Source organism: Oratosquilla oratoria, chromosome 26, assembly GCF_046742065.1.
Source record: "Oratosquilla oratoria isolate Oo_2021 chromosome 26, ASM4674206v1, whole genome shotgun sequence".
Classification (NCBI taxonomy): Eukaryota; Metazoa; Arthropoda; class Malacostraca; order Stomatopoda; family Squillidae; genus Oratosquilla; species Oratosquilla oratoria.
The window spans coordinates 16,521,399-16,528,898 of NC_134802.1; the positions used below are offsets into that span (position 1 = coordinate 16,521,399).

The following is a 7,500-nucleotide window of genomic DNA, read 5'->3' on the forward strand; positions in this document are numbered from 1 at the left end:
ACGATCTTACTGACTACACATTTCCTAAATCAAAGCATCTAACTCAGAGAATACAAACATATCACATCACCGCTAAGCCCCCTTATGTAGTTCACCTTGGTTACACCCCTTAATCCCTGAAACCATTACTGATAAAAACAAGGAAGATGGAGAAGTGGAGCCTCTTCCCTCTTCTGGTGTAATTTCAAAAGTTAAATTGAGTAGATCTGTGGTTAATCTAGAATTAGAAAAAATAAAATTAGAACGGAAGAAAAAGGCATTAGAGAGAGATAAAATGAGACATGAAAGTGAGGAGGAAGAGCTTGACAATGTACGTAAAGTAGAATTAATAAGCCGTGAAAAAGAAGTCAAAGTTTCATTCCAGTTACATACAGAGATCAGTTTAGTTCCAAATTTCAATGAGTCAGATCCAGAGTATTTTTTCAGCCAATTTAAACAATTAGCACAACATCGGAAAAAGCCTGAGGAAGTGTGGGTTGGCTTTACCAAACTAAACTAACTGGTATAGCCGCTAGAGTAGCGTTTCTCAACCAGGGTTCCCAGGAACCCTAAGGTTCCGCAAAAGGTCCCTAAGGGTTCCGCGAGAACAAGTGAGATAAGATAATGCACTCTTGATTTTTTATTTAATTTCATATACGTAATACAATTACAATCAAACACGAACGACATATTCTTGGTTATTGTAATAATGTAATATAGACATCATACTATCTAACCTATTATTGCGATGAAAATAAAATGAGAAATATATTATATATATATATATATACATATATATAATTTTTTTTTTTTTTTTTTTTTTTTTTTTCAGGGGTTCCTTGAGACATGCAATTAGTTTTAAAGGTTCCGCAAAGGTAAAAATGTTGAGAAACGCTGCGCTAGAGTATTCAATGCTATTGAGGAATATTCCTCCTACCCGTTAGTAAAAGACAGTATATTAAAGACGTATCAGATCACCACTGAAGCTTACAGACAAAAGCTTAGAAATTTAGTTAAGTCTCACCGTGACACTTACGTTGAGTTTGCTTCTGAAAAGCTAAAGCTTTTAAAGCAGTGAGTGCACTCAAATGGGGTAGAATCCTATAACCAACTCATTGACCTTATGGTATACGAAGAGTTTAAGAGGCGTATTCCATTCCCTATAATGCTTTACTTAAATGATAACGACGTCTCAAATCTTAATGAGGCGGCCTTACTGGCTGATCAGTACGCAGTAGTACACAAAATGGGTACGCAACGGGAAAAGCCAAATGTACAGTCATCAGTAGGTTTCCTTGGCACTCCTGGTGATAAGCTAGTGGGAAGACCCATTAATTTTTTGTGTGGATACTGTAAGCGAAACGGACATCACATTTCTAAATGTCCCGAGCCAAAGTGTAAAACTTCCCACTACTCTGGAAAGACCCAAACTTTTGTCACGTCTTTAGTAAATCAAGGTGGCGGAACAAAATCCCAAAGGCTTCCTAAACCCATATCACACATTGTAACTCAGCCCTCGACATCTGAAGATCTCTTTAAAGACTTCCAGTCCTATGGTAAAGTTGCTATAACCAAAGAAGATCCATTCTTCCCAATAATCATTTTGAGAGATACTGGAGCTGCTCAATAAATTTTATTTTAAAATGCTCTATCTGGAGTTGAAAAGAGGAGTATTGGAGATAATATACGGATACACGATTTGTCTGTTGCCCAATCCCCAAATCTATCTAGACTATTCCTTAAGTGTAATCTTTTAAATAAGGAAGTAACAGTTGGCCTCAGAGAAAAGTCAATACCTATTCCTGGAGTTGAGCTCATTCTAAGTAATGACCTTGGAGGTTCATTATTAGTACTTCCCTTACATGCAGTCAAAACCCCTTGTGACAAAAGTCCTACAATTGCAGATCATATACATCCTAATTTTTCCCCTTTGTATAGTAACTCGATCCCAATCAGTTCCCTTAAACGAAACTGTACCTGATATTCTTTATCTATCTACACAAATCATGTCACCTTCTAGCCTCATCAAAGCTCAACAATCCGACCCTACTTTAAAAAATTTCCATAGATTAACAGAAGATTATAAGAAGTAGACAAATTCCCTGGATTCTATTACCAACAAGATATACTTATGAGATGTACAAAGTCCCCTTTACATTTAAATACTGACAGTGGGGCAGAGATTCACCAAGTAGTTATACCTCAATCAATTATATCCCAAATCATCGAAATAGCTCATGATGGTTCAGGCGGTCATGTAGGAGTTTGTAAAACCCATAACGAAATTTCAAAACATTTCTTTTGGCCCAATCTAAAAATGAATAAATAAATAAATAAAATAAATAACGAATATTTTCAAACCTGCCGTGTTTGTCAGCTCGCTGGCATACCTAATCAAAATATCTCTAAAGCCCTTTATGTCCCATCCCTGTGTCAGGAAATCCATTTCATAAAATTATCATAAACATAGTGGGGCCATTGAAAAAAAGGGGAAATAAATGCATTTTGATTATAATGTGTTCATTTACGAGGTTTTCCAAAGTTTTCCCCTATCAAAAGGATAGATGCAAAAACCATCGCTAACACTTTACTAACATTTTTCACTAGAATAGGTTGGCCCAAAGAAATCCAGTCTGACAGAGGGACAACTTTCACAACCTTTTAAAGTCTTAAAAAAATCAGTGGTACAATGAGAGCCCTAACCACCCCAAGCAGACTGTAAATCAATATCTAGATCAGTTAAAACACCGAATGAAGGTAGTTTGAGTTTTTTTATTTAGAGAACCTTAGGCTAGCTCAACCTAAAATGAAGGATCATTTTTATTCTAAAACTAAAGTAAGAGATTTTGAGCCTGGCGATGAAGTCTTACTTTATTTGCCAGACAGGCGTAAAGACTCTAAATTAGTTCATGTAATTTTAATTAAACTATACCACCGAAGTGACCCTACCGATGAACTACGGAGACCAGTATCTTTAATTCCAAATGTTACCCCTCTTTATTCTACCCTTAACATTCCAAATCCACAAACAGCTACCCCTAATTCCACCTTACTTGAAAATCCAGAGACAGAATAAGGTTAGAGAATCTTCCTCTATCGCAACGCGATGACATCGCGCATCTCCTCACCAAATACCGTATGGTATGTAGAGACTGCCTCGGTCTATGTACGATTGGCGAGCACGACATAGTGCTCAAGTCTAATGTTCCTCCTATCCGCCAGGGTCCATACATGTTACCCACTCACGGTGTTTGAGAGTATGTTTGAATATGTGAAAGGGGTAAACATGTTGGACCAACGTGTTGGACGGATGTCTGATCTGGCCTGACTTTTGTGGGCGGAGTTTGCTCGTTCATGTCCATGAATGAACGTCTAAACAGGCATCAGTCTCCAACCGTCATACATATTCAAATCTCGCAGAGGTAACATCTATAGTAACTCCTTCAGTGACAGACTTCCCGATTATTTCCAAAATGAATGATACGTGTGTCGTTAAGGACAAGGAAAGGGAAGTTATGGTAGATTTCATTGACATATATAGGAAGCATATGGCATTGTGGAAGGTGAAATCGAAAAAATACTCTAAGAGGAATTTAAGAAATAAAGGTATATATGAATTGCATGGAAAGCTAAAAGAACTTGACCCTCAGTGTACGTGGGATGATGTGATGAAAACAAATCAACTGTCTTCGTAGTTCCTTAAGAAGGCATGACAAGTTTTAGTATAATCCTAGATAAGGTGCTAGTTGCGATGAGAGCTGAAAATCTCGAGTCTTGCAGAGATCTGTCCGTTACTAAAGAACACAATGCTGTACTCAGCCGTTCATGAGGGCTAATGGACTTTCTCATAACGGTGTCATTACAAGTAGTGAATGGAGTGACCAAATTCAGAAGTTCTAAATATGTTGATTTGTCCATGCGTATATAATTGCGCCAATCATCTGGGTGTAATTTCAGCTCCTTCATTAAGTTGGTATGAGAAATGTGGTCCCTTTTCAGTAACCACTCCTTTGTCCACTTTGAACGCTTTCTTTTCTTTTCGTTGAGGGCAATCACTATCCCAATTGTCATCACGTCGTCTTGAGTAAGGGACATGTTACCCCTTCTCCTCTTGGCACCGACTGAGGTTGTCTGTCTGTTTGGTCTGAACGTGTAACAACTCTTCAAGCATGTTGTGTTGGAGGTTTGATGAGCGATTTGGCCAATATGTTTGATTGCGTAAAACCCCCTTTAGGGGTCACTAAACTTTTTTTTCACAGCGGTCCAGATAACTGAGAGAATGACGAGCGCGGGCCGCATAATCACTCTGCCCACTCCTCCTCCACTTCCGGTTCGGGTAAATAAAATCACTTGGCGTTGGCAATCCGAACAAAATGGACGAGAAAAGTGTGTCGCCGTGTCGATGAGGTTGAGTTTGTTCTGACTCGCAAACATTTACTTGTTATCTGATACGTGTGATGTGTCTGCATATCTGGCCGATAACGCTATCAGTTACTTTTGACTTAATTCATTTTTGTTTTACGTTGCAACTAGTCTGAAGGTTCACCGGTTTGGAATTGACGTCATTTCTTGTGCGTATTTTTGCTGCCGTCAGGTGATCTTAATCAGCCGAGAGAAACACTTTCACTATTCATAGAGGGGGTTTACACGGTTCGTCGAACACGGTTCTACAGACACGTGTTTAAAGTGATGTGTGAACGTGTGAACGGGGTATTTGGTTGTCGAACACGTTGTTCGACAACCAAATACCCCGTGCACACGTTCACACATCACTTTAAACACGTGTCTGTCGAACCGCGTTCGACGAACCTACCGTGTAAACCCCCTCATAGGGTTAAAACATTTTTGATTAACCATGCGAGAGTAACGTCGTTTTACACTGGTATACGAATTTATTCTTGCTGCCTCCTGTCGATTTTATTCGTCACTTGCAACTCTAAAGGTTGAAATAGGTCTAGAATTGACCTCGTTAACGTGTTCAGTTGTTCAATTATCTTTGGTTTTTATTCTGGCTAAGCAATATCATTCACCTAAGGGACCTCTCTGACGTCTAACTAGTATTTGTCATTTCGTTGGCGATGACCAGCGCTTCTAGCCTTAGAGACAATGTCGCGCTAAAGAGGTGGATTCGCAAAGGGTAGTGGAAATGAATGATAGTAGAAACGAAAACTGATCAGCACTCTTTTATGAGTGGAAATTAGCCTCTAACCACAAAGGAATAATTTGTGACTCTTGTCGGTAAGAGTGCTATTAAAAGTCCTTAAGAAATTGACTGCATCAATTTTATGCAGTCAGTACCCTACGCAGGGAGTCTCACTACCAAAAGGGCTCCCTTCACCACAACAAAACTGCTGCCGTCAAGCTATTTGATTCATGTCCATGGCACCCCCTGAGCAACGGAGTTGTCACGCATGTACCTCAGTTAACCCTTTTTGTGCCGGACTTCACTTGATCTGGTATTGTTGTTGTCACCAAACTGTTTAATTATTCATCTCCGTGACACCCACTTGGTAGCGGAAGAATTAGATAAAATATTTCTACTAAGCTATCTACGTAGCGGGTGTCGCCTAAAATTGTTGCCGCCAGGTTAGCCTATTAATTTTCTTGGCATTCCCTCGGTGGGGAGAATCTTGTCCTCGGTCGTGGCCGATAGAAAATATGTAGAATACCCTATAGCAATCGAAAGGTACCTCGGATGTGAGTAGAATATCATGGCGAGAGCCTGAATGTAAGAGAAATTGCTACCTGGTATAGAAGAAGTTGATCAAGATTTGCTGTAACCCCGTCACTATCAATGGGGTACCACGGAGATGAATAAAGTCGTCTGGTGGTAATCAAAATAAAAGCAAAAGTTTCATCCGGTACGGAAGAGATTGTTTGAAGTTAGCCTCTGCCTAGGAAGGGTTGCTACGGAGATGAATTAAATAGCCTGACGGCAGACAGAATGAAAAGAAAGGTGCTACGCGATACAGAAGAGAGTATTGAGCCACTTATTCGGCGAAGATACCACACAGATAACGTTTTTGTTAGTGATCAAGGACTTCTGATTTGTTTGTTTTCAGGCTTACACTTGTCTTCGGCCTGGAGTCATTGGCGTGTTTTTTTTTTCTGTTCTATTTGTAGCGGAGTTTTGCAGAATTTTTATTTTTGTGCTCTTAGTAGAAAGATGATCATATTTACATACCGTCCGCCAATATCCTCCATTCTTTTTCTAAATTGGTAGGTAGCTTTCTATTATTGTTACTGTGTAGTTGGATTATGATTTTTATATTTGTATAACACCACCATTTGCTCGCTCTTTCATCATTTTGGTTTTTCGCGTTTCGTCAACCTTGTTATTTATACGACTGTTTTTTTTGTTGTTGTTTTTTTCTTTTTCTTTTTCTAACAAATTTCAACAGGGTTTGTAACGTGTGGATTATGTATGGGATACAGACCAAGAATAATCGTTTTCTTCGGGCTGATGCCAAACAGTTCTACTGAGCTACGTGATACCTCTTTGGATTTTATTAGCCACCAAATACTGTATTTTCTTATCTTAGATTTTTTTGGGTGAAATGTACTTGAATTACACAGTTAAAATGTTCAACTTTTCTTTCTCTTTTTCTTTGCCTGCCCTTTTTTCGCGTGTGCGGTACGTAATGTTTCAGGAATTCGTGAACAGAATGGTACCTCTGGTATTAAACAGCTTCAAAGCGGTACCTTATGCTAGTAATCAATTAATCTGTTGCTCCAGGTCTTTCATGCAGCCCCAAGGTATCTGGCAATAGCCATCGGATTGACCCACAAGTCACTCAAGGGACAAATAGTGTGTTGTTGTCTGTTGTTGTTCTAGAATCTAGATTGTAGTTTACTTGCGACTCTATACTTTTGGATAATGTCGCGTCGCCGTCGTACATTTTCTGAGTATAGTAAGAGTGACGCATTGTAGGATGAGTGATTGTATCTGAGGCAATTTGAGTCTTTGACCAGGCTTTTTATATGTGGGTTCTGTTTATTATTATAGGTGAATGCAAGGGTAGTGGGTCAGGGGTTGGAGATGATTAAAGAAAATGGAGAAAAGTGGGAGGTGAGCCAGCTGTTGTTTGCTGACGACATTGCGCTTGTGGCAGGATTAGAGGAGGGATTGAGAAAGTTAGTGACAGAGTTTGAGAAGGTATGTGAAAGAAGGAAGCTGAAGATAAATGTGGGCAAAAGTAAGGTGATGAGATGTACAAGGGGAGAGAGTGGCAGTAGACTGGAAGTGAGTATTAAGGGAGAGAGACTGGAGGAAGTGGGTGCGAATGTGGCAGGAAAGGGAGGAGTGGGGATGGAGGTAGAATGTAGATTAAGAGAAGCAAGTAAATGCATTGGTGGATTAAAAAGTGTAATGAGAAATAGACATCTGGGAATGGATGCTATGAGAAGGTTATATGAATGAGTGATTGTGCCAACAGCATTGTATGGGGCAGAAACATGGAACATGAGAGAGGAAGAGAGAAGGAGTTTGAATGTGTTTGAGATTAAATGTCTGAGAAGTAT

General features: G+C 39.4%; 1 protein-coding gene across 3 annotated transcripts in view; it reads right to left on the reverse strand.

Annotated features, from left to right (window-relative positions):
- The window catches only part of LOC143039399 (facilitated trehalose transporter Tret1-like), a 74,812-nt gene that overhangs the window by 19,771 nt on the left and 47,541 nt on the right, over positions 1–7,500 (reverse strand). The window contains exon 1 of one of the 3 annotated variants that reach the window (XM_076209375.1): positions 1,016–1,136. The exons of the other annotated variants lie outside the window; for them this stretch is intronic. The gene's annotated coding sequence lies outside the window, so the exon portion shown is untranslated. Of the gene's footprint in view, positions 1–1,015; positions 1,137–7,500 lie in introns of those variants that run through there. 3 annotated transcript variants of the gene reach the window in all.